The 9130-nt window shown below is 46.4% G+C and overlaps 2 long non-coding RNA genes across 2 annotated transcripts in view; one reads left to right on the forward strand and one right to left on the reverse strand.

The window, feature by feature from the left end:
- The window catches only part of LOC145503746 (uncharacterized), a 59179-nt gene extending 58553 nt beyond the window's left edge, over positions 1-626 (reverse strand). Inside the window, exon 1 of the long non-coding RNA XR_014051723.1 lies at positions 23-626. This is a non-coding gene — a long non-coding RNA (uncharacterized LOC145503746). The remainder of the gene's footprint in view (positions 1-22) is intronic.
- A 124-nt stretch (positions 627-750) lies between these two features.
- Positions 751-4917, forward strand: LOC145503743 (uncharacterized). Its single transcript, XR_014051720.1, has 3 exons — positions 751-1232; positions 3173-4111; positions 4602-4917. It is a non-coding gene; the product is annotated as an uncharacterized LOC145503743 (long non-coding RNA).
- Positions 4918-9130: the final 4213 nt, after the last annotated feature.

A 9130-nucleotide genomic window follows, 5' to 3' on the forward strand; every position in this document is an offset into this window, starting at 1 on the left:
CCTGCAGGGGCACCGTGCTCACCAAGCCGGGCGTGGGGAGGGGCTGGGGCTGACAGCCCACGTGCCAGGACCCTAAACCCCCCTCCCCACCTGTCCCCACGGGGACGTAGTGCCTGCTGCCACCAGCAGGGCTGCGAGGATCTGGCAAAGGAAGCTAGATAGAGAGGAAAGAGCAGCCCCCTCCCAGCTTTTGTCTCTTCTTTGCAGTGCTGGTTTTTGGTGGGAGTTTTTTTTTACTTTTTTTTTTTTTATCCAGCCACACTGTGGTCCCATCCGGGGCCCCCTGCCTCCTCCCATCTCCTCACTGGTGGCTGTCACACGATAGACATTTTTAGTGGTGACAGCTGGCCTTGTGGAACTCGGCTCGAGTACGGGAATGGTTTTTTAAAAACGAGCGAGCCAAACCACCGTCACTTTAAATAGCACTGCCTGGGGAGGAGAGGCAGGGAAACACGTGCAGGCAGGAGCCCCGTGTCCCCACGTCCCCACGTCCCCACGTAGGGCTGGGCTTCCACACGCAGCAGCTTCGATGGAGGGAGGTCCAAGCCTCCAGGACCTCAGAACCCCTGGCTCCCCGCTCTGCATTTGACTAAGGGAGAAACTGAGGTCCAGAGCGGGAGGACGTCACAACCAGGATCACACGTGCTTGGGGTTGGCACGGTGTGTGCGCGCGCGCGAGCGGGTCCGGCACCACGCCCTTCACTGTGACAAGGCCCTGCCTCCCGATGCCTCCTGTCCTTTCCTGACCTTGGAGACAGCCCACTGCAATGGACAGTGACTGGGGACCACTGCTGAGACCAATGTTCCCAGACTGAGCCACCATGAAAGCAGAGGTCCCCCCCACCCCGCCCCGGAGCCTAGAACAGGCTGGACCTCAGTTAACATCTGTAAAGGAAAGTCAGGTCCAGGCTTGGATTCCCAGGGGTCCGCAAGCCTCCCGGGGACCCTTCATCTTTGTAACTGCAGGGATCTGAAGCCCGTGGCTCCTCTTCGCCTCGTCCAATGCCAAGTCCTGTCACGTCTGTCCCCACCACATTTCCTTCGGTAGCCTGAAACTGACCACCACGGGCCACTGACATCACAAAATGGACGGATGCCACCACAGCTTCACACACAGATTCCAAGCTTCAGCTCCAAGCCCAGGAGACCTGGGCTCTGATCCTGCCTCTTCTCCTCCTTGCTGTGGACCGGGCAGTTCATGCCACACCGAGTCTCCATCAGCATCCCTGTGGGTGAGGATAAGACTATCTGTGGACCTGACTGTGAGAATCATTTAGAAAATGCATGTAGCCCCCGGAGCCCAGTACCTGCCTTAGTAGGTGGCGGCCGTTCCTATGATTACTAAGGCGACACAGTTCCTTGTCCCTGCACCATCCAGGTCAGCCCTCTCTGGACATCTGCCCCTTCGCTCTGACGCCCGTGAGGGGCAGCCGATGCTCAGCACAGAACAGCACTGAGCTGGGGGAGTAGACAAGGACGCTCCCCTTCCTTGTTCCAGAGACCGCGTTGCTCCTAGTGTCACCTAAGGCTAAATTCCCCAAGGCTTCCCCACCCCTGCCCTTTCCTGCCTAGTTCTCTCCGTGACACTTGCCTTCAGTGCTGTGTTGGTTGGTTTCATGTGCATCTCCCCGCCACCTCCACAACAGGGCTCCATGAGGGCAGAGGGTTTGCTGCAACATTCAGCGTCCTGCCTGGCACATACCGGGAATTTAATACACAACCGTGAGGCTCAACGGGGCTTCTCTGGTAGCTCAGCTGGTAAAGAATCTGCCTGCAATGCAGGAGACCCCGGTTCGATTCCTGGGTCAGGAAGATCCCCTGGAGAAAGGATAGGCTACCCACTCCAGTACTCTTGCCTGGAGAATCCCATGGACAGACAAGCCTGGCAGGCTACAGTCCATGGGGTCACAAAGAGTCAAACACAACTGAGCGATTTTCACTCACTCATGAGGCTCTAACGTGGCCCTGGGGGCACCTCAGCTAACTGACAGCTTCTCCGTGTCTCATCCAGAACAACCTGGGCAGTCATGGGAGATGTTAAAAATTAGAGAAAGGAAACATAAAATGAGAGGGAGAGATGAGGGAACAACTCCTGCGTAGCAAGAGCGAACCTTTGTATCCTAGGAACCTTGGTTTAAATACAAACCTCCATATGCGCTCCTCTGCTGACCTGCTGGGTGTCTCTCATTTCATCTGACAACAGCCTGGGAGGTGAATTTTTTTTTTATCATCTCTTTACCTGATTTAACAGAGAAGGACACTGAGGCTCAGAGAGGTGAGTACACTTGCCCAAGGTCACAAAGCACAAAGTGTGAGACTTAGAATTGAAACCCAGCTCTGACCCTAGTGCCTAAACTCTTGCTGTTAGTAACCTATTGACAATTTTCAGCCCTGCCCAAGAGTCATCCTGCATCAGGGCAAAGAGAGAATCCTCTTCACCATACGGAAAATTCGAAAATTAAACAGGCTGGGGACTTCCCTGGCAGTTTAGTGGTGAAGACCCCATGCTTTTACTCCAAGGGGCACAGGTTTGATCCCTGGTCAGGGAACTAAGATCCCACATGCCATGGAGTGTGGCCAAAATTTTCTTTTAATTAAAAAATCAAACAGGCTGTTATGTAAAGCAGGGAGCTCTCTATCATTAGAAGTTTTCAAGCAGAGGCTGAGCAACCCCCAGAGATGGACAGGATGCCAGGGTCTCTGCACTGAGTGAGCGTGGGTGTCAACTCGAGGGGCTTTAGGATCTGAATGCTAACTTTTTGATTCTGTGATCTATACCACAAGCTGTGAACTGTGGGTCTGTGCTTCCATAAGCAACACAGTTACTCTGTGTTTCAAGGCTTAGAAAAGAAAAAATAACCCAAAGGATTAAATAAATGTACTAGCATATCATGTTGTACACTGAGAAACACACTTATTTTTACATAAGAAAAATTTTCGTTAATAATAATATCTAATATTTCATGGAGTTACTACATGCCAGACTATAATGAATATTTTACTATATCAAGTTATTTAAATATATTATCCCATTTAATCCACACTGCAATCCTGTGTAGTATATTCTGTGATCATACGTGCGGATTAGTCAGCTTTCTGCTTCAATCCTGCTGTGTAACAAACTGCCCCACCAATCCAGAGGCTTGCCACAATTTCTCTTCCTCTCTCATAGGCCTGTGGGTCAAGCCGGGTGACGCTGCTTCATTCTGTGGGTCAGCTTGATTTAGCTCCAGTCCACGGGTCAGATTCAGGTCAGCTGCATGAGTGTCTCCTTCTAGAACCATCAGCTACATGGGACATTTTGCCTTGTAGCATGTGGCAGAAGCTCAGGCAACCAAGCCCCAAACTCAACGATTTATCAAGCTGGTGCTTTGGTCACATCCACTAATGTCAAACTGGCCAAGGCAAGTCACATGGCCGAACCCGCACTTCAGCAGGCTGGGGATTATACTCTGGCGACTGCAGTGGGAGGTGTACCACAAACTCACATGGCAAAGAGCATGGATATATCATCCTGTTTTAGGAGGAAATGAAAATTTGAGAATAATATCCAATCTACCCCCAAGAGGTGTCACAGGTGAGAACCCAGCCTCACCTTAATGACACAAGTGGCCCAAGGTCACATGGCTGGTAATTGGAATTCCAACCAAGATTCTGACCCAGGTTGTCTGATATCGAAGCTCTCTACTCCCACAGGCTGCAGGGCAAGTACCTGATACGTACAAGGTGCTCCATAAATTATCAGTTCATTGTTAAGGTGTACACTTCAAATGGATGCAGTTTATTGCATGTCAATTATAGTCAATGAAACTGATGAACTGTCTTTAAAAAGAAAATTTAAAGAACAAAGAGAGAAATGATCAGTCGATGCCTTCATTAGATGCTAGTACCTGGTGCGTGACTTGGTTTTGAAGAATGTCAGCAAAGGATTAGAGCTCAGCTTCCACAGTGAGAACCAAGAAGTCTCTGTGACATCCATAAGGGGGGCTGTTCACAGGGGAGGTCAGGCCTCCGCGGTGAGGCTGCTCTGGAGAAGAGGCCAAAGAAGGTCTCATTCTTCAGAACCAAAGGTTGAGAGCGAGCGACTGTAGTCAGCCTGGACATCGAGGAGGTAAGGAGAGAGATGGGTGCACTGCTTGCTGGGACCTGCCCTAAACATCCCTTGCACTGAACCAAAGAGGGTGATGCCCCGGACTCAGCCAGTGAGCTGGGGTGGTCTGCCAGATGCAGGGGACAGGGCCAAGGCTGTGGCCCAAGGTCAATTCCAACACTACATCTGCCCTTGCACCTCCTGGGTTGCAGAAGGGTGACCACAGTGAGGATGTAGCCCTTGCCCAGAAAGGACCCTTTGCGTTGCAACCCAGAATTTGGGTCACACGTTGCCTCGGAGCCCCAGATTCCTCCTTAGTTAAAAATAAGAGGGCAGGAGAGGAGGTGGTAAAAGATGATAAATAAAGGGAAAGGTTGGACCATCTGTTCTACCTGTCCTAGCAAACTGTATCACCTGGTGCCCAAACATAGAGGAGAAACATCTCAGCTAATTGATAAAGCCAGGAGATTGCTGGGCTAACTGCACTGGGCGGCCCCCCATGATTTAATAGGTCTGGGCCATGATGGGCAACCGGCTGCAAACCTCCCCAAACCAGAAACCAGAGGGTATCGTGCCCAGCGGGGAAACACGCCACCACTGTGAAGTCATCTTACTAAAAACAGCGAACTCAAATCTGGAAGAGCCTCAGACCCAAATACCAATTTACAGAAAATACAGAGAGCAGAGAAACAGGTTTGAAACTGCCACGGAGACATAGTCAGCAAGATCCAGATCAGGGGAACTCTTCATGACAAATATATTGCAAGGAAAACAACAAGACTCAGAGAGCCTATTTAAGAACAGATTAAAAACACTTGTCAATTTCAGTGTGTGGTCCTTATTTAGATGCTGATTCAAATGAAAATAATCACATATGACTGCATGTTGTATATATTTTCACATATTAAATACATAAATATAAGTATACATTAAATATCTAATATACGAATACCCTAAATATTACATTAAATAGATAAGTGTTTATATGTTTAACATAAATTGAGACCATTAGAAATGTAATGACACTGTGTGTTTTACGTGTATAATTAGGTATGAAATGTATTTATACTTAGAAATGTGATTATTTGATTTGGGGTTTTTAGGTGTTAGAGTGATAGGTTACAATTTTTTCTTTTTTAATTTTTTAAATTTTTATTGGAGTATAGTTGCTTTACATGTTATGTTATTTTCTACTGTACAGCAAATTGAACCAGCTATACATATATATATATATATATATATATATATCCCCTCCTTTTTGGATTTCCTTCCCATTTGTCACCACAGAGCACTGAGCAGAGTTCCCTGAGCTACACCGTAGGTTCTCATTAGTATCATTAGTAATCTATTTCATAATAGGAGTGTGTATAGGTCAATCCCCATACCCCAGTTCACCCTATCACACTTTCCCCCCTTGATGTCCATACATTTGTTTTCTATTTCCATGTCTCTTGACAGGCCCTGTGTAGCACAGTTGGTAAAAGCATCTGCCTGCAATGTGGGAGACCTGGGTTCAATTCCTGAGTCGGGAAGATCCCCTGGAGAAGGAAGTAGCAACCCACTCCAGTATTCTTGCCTGAAGAATCCCAGGGACAGAGGAGCCTGGCAGGCTACAGTTCATGGGATCACAAGAGTTGGACACGACTTAGCGCTTTTTCTCTTCTTTCTATGTCTCTATTTCTCTTTTGCAAATAAGATTACCTATACCGTCTTTCTAGATTTTATGTGTGTGTGCTCAGTTGCTCAGTCATGTCCGATTCTCTGCGACCCCATGGGCTGTAGCCCACCAGGCTCCTCCGTCCATGGGATTCTCCAGGCAAGAATACTGGAGTGGGTTACCATTTCCTACCCCAGGGGATCTTCCTGACCCAGGGATCGAACCTGAGTCTCCTGAGTCTCCTGCATTGGCAGGCAAATTCTTTACCATTGAGCCACCTGGGAAGCCCCCAGATTCTACATATATGCATTAATATACAATACTTATTCTTCTCTTTCTGACTTACTACACTCTGTATGGCAATCTCTAGGTCCATCCACTTGGAAAGGGCCTTATTTTCCAGAGCTGCATTCTGAAGTATTTCCAGATGAAACAATATGATGTATGGGATTTGCTTCAAGGTAAATAGAGAGGAAAAGCGAGTGGGGACGAGAGGTGAAATGACACTGATCGTGAGCCGGGTGATAGGCACATGAGCTCACTGCACCATCCTCTCCATTTTTGGTAAATGCTTTATATTTTCCATCCTGAGAAATTAAAGCTAAATAACCGTCATAATGAAAAAAATTTAGAAAGTTTCTTTTTTCCATTTTTGATTGGAAACACAGAAAAACATAAAATTTACTGCCTTAGCCTTTTTAAGTGTACCATTCTGTAACATTAAGCACATTCACACTGTTATGCAACCATCACCACCATTCATCACCAGAATCCTTCTCATCTTGCAAAACTGGAACTCTGTCCCTATCAAACAATTCCTCATTTCTCCCTCCCCACAGCCCCTGGACACTTCAGTTCAGTTCAGTCGCTCAGTCGTGTCCGACTCTTTGCCCCCCCATGGACTGCAGCACGCCAGGCTTCCCTGTCCATCACCAACTCCCAGAGCTTGCTCAAACTCATGTCCATTGAGTCAGTGATGCCATCCAGCCATCTCATCATCCTCTGTTGTCCCCTTCTCCTCCTGCCTTCAATCTTTCCCAGCATCAGGGTCTTTTCAAATGAGTCAGCTCTTCGCATCAGGTGGCCAAAGTATTGGAGTTTCAGCTCTCACAGTTCCAACTCTCACATCCAAACATGACTCCTGAAAAAAGCATAGCCTTGACTAGACGGACCTTGTTGGCAAAGTAATGTCTCTGCTTTTTAATATGCTGTCTAAGTTGGTCATAGCTTTTCCTACAAGAAGCAAGCGTCTTAATTTCATGGCTGCAGTCACCATCTGCAGTGATTTTGGAGCCCCCAAAAGATAAAGTCTCTCACTGTTTCCATTGTTTCCCCATCTATTTGCCATGAAGTGATGGGACCGGATGCCATGATCTTAGTTTTTTGGATCCTGAGTTTTAAGCCAACTTTTTCACTCTCCTCTTTCACTTTCATCAAGAGGCTCTTCAGTTCTTCTTCACTTTCTGCTATAAGGGTGGTGTTACCTGCATATCTGAGGTTATTGATATTTCTCTTGCCAATCTTGATTCCAGCTTGTGCTTCATCCAGCCGGCATTTCTCATGATGTACTCTGCATATAAGTTAAACAAGCAGGGTGACAATACAGCCTTGACGTACTCCTTTTCCTATTTGGAACCAGTCTGTTGTTCACTAACTTTGCTCATAGTGATGCTTTCTAAAGTCCACTTGAATTCTCATTACAGGATGTCTGGTTCTAGCCCAGTGATCACACCATCATGGTTTTATCTGGGTCATGAAGATCTTTTTTTGTATACCTCTTCTGTGTATTCTTGCCACCTCTTCTTAATATCTTCTGCTTCTGTTAGGTCCATACCATTTCTGTCCTTTATTGAGCCCATCTTTGCATGAAATGTTCCCGTGGTATCTCTCATTTTCTTGAAGAGATCTCTAGTCTGTCCCATTCTATTGTTTTCCTTTATTTCTTTGCATTGATCACTGAGGAAGGCTTTCTCATCTCTCCTTGCTATTCTTTGGTACTCTGCATTCAGATTGATTTATCTTTCCTTTTCTCCTTTGCCTTTAGCTTCTCTTCTTCTCTCAGCTGTATGTAAGCCCTCCTCAGACAACCATTTTGCCTTTTTGTATTCCTTTTTCTTGAGGATTGTCTTGATCACTGCCTCCTGTACAATGTCACAAACCTCTCTCCATAGTGCTTCAGACACTCTATCAGATCTAATTCCTTGAATCTATTTGTCACTTCCACTGCATAATCATAAGGGATTTGATTTAGGTCATACCTGAGTGGTCTAGTGGTTTTCCCTACTTTCTTCAATTTAAGTCTGAATTTGGCAATAGGGAGATCATGATCTGAGCCACAGTCAGCTCCCAGTCTTTTTTTGCTGACTGTATAGAGCTTCTCCATTTTCAGCTGCAAAGAATATAATCAATCTGGTTTCAGTATTGATCATCTGGTGATGTCCACGTGTAGAGTCGTCTCTTGTTGTTGGAAGAGGGTGTTTGCTATGACCAGTGCATTCTCTTGGCAAAACTCTGTTAGCCTTTGCCCTGCCTCATTTTGTACTCCAAGGCCAAACTTGCCTGTTACTCCTGGTATCTCTTGACTTCCTACTTTTGCATTCCAGTCCCCTATGATGAAAAGGGCATCTTTTTTTTTGCTGTTAGTTCTAGAAGTCCCTGGACATAGCCTCTGGACACCACCATTCTATTTTCTGTCTCTATGAATTTGACACTCTTGGTACCTCACATGAGTGGAATCATACAGCATTTGTCCATTTGTAACTGACTTATTTCCCATAGCAGAGGAGCCTAGCGGGCTACAGTCCATGGAATCGCAAAGAGTCAGACACAACTTAGTGAGTGAACAACAATGTCGTCAAGCTTCATTCATGTTGCACCATGAGTCAGGATTTTGCTCCTAAGGCTAATATTCCATTGCACGTATAGACCACACTGTGTTTATCCATTCAGACATCAGTGGTCACCTGGGTGGATTCCACAATTTGACTATCGTGAATAATGCTGTGATGAACATGGCTGTATAAATATCCTTTTAAGTTTCTCTAAGAAGATAATTAAGGCAGCCATTCTTTCCACATCAGAAGTGGGAACTCATGGCCTGACATTCCTGCAACATTCAAAATAAGACACATTAGGGGATTTCCCTGGTGGTCCAGTGGTTAAAACTCCATGCTTCCAGTGCAAAGGGACACCAGTTCAATCCCTAATCAGGGAACTAAGAACCCGTGTGCCCTGTGGCATGATCAAAAATTTTTACATAAATAAATGAAAAGACATGCTGGGCACCTGCTAAATGCCAGGTACCATGTTAGAGTCTGTGGATCCCCCGGTGAGCAAGACAGATACACCCTTGGCTGAGTGGAGCTGCCTGTCCCATGGGACCT

This window comes from Giraffa tippelskirchi, chromosome 4 (genome assembly GCF_054371585.1).
Source record: "Giraffa tippelskirchi isolate mGirTip1 chromosome 4, T2T-mGirTip1v1.2.pri, whole genome shotgun sequence".
In the NCBI taxonomy this organism is placed as follows: Eukaryota; Metazoa; Chordata; class Mammalia; order Artiodactyla; family Giraffidae; genus Giraffa; species Giraffa tippelskirchi.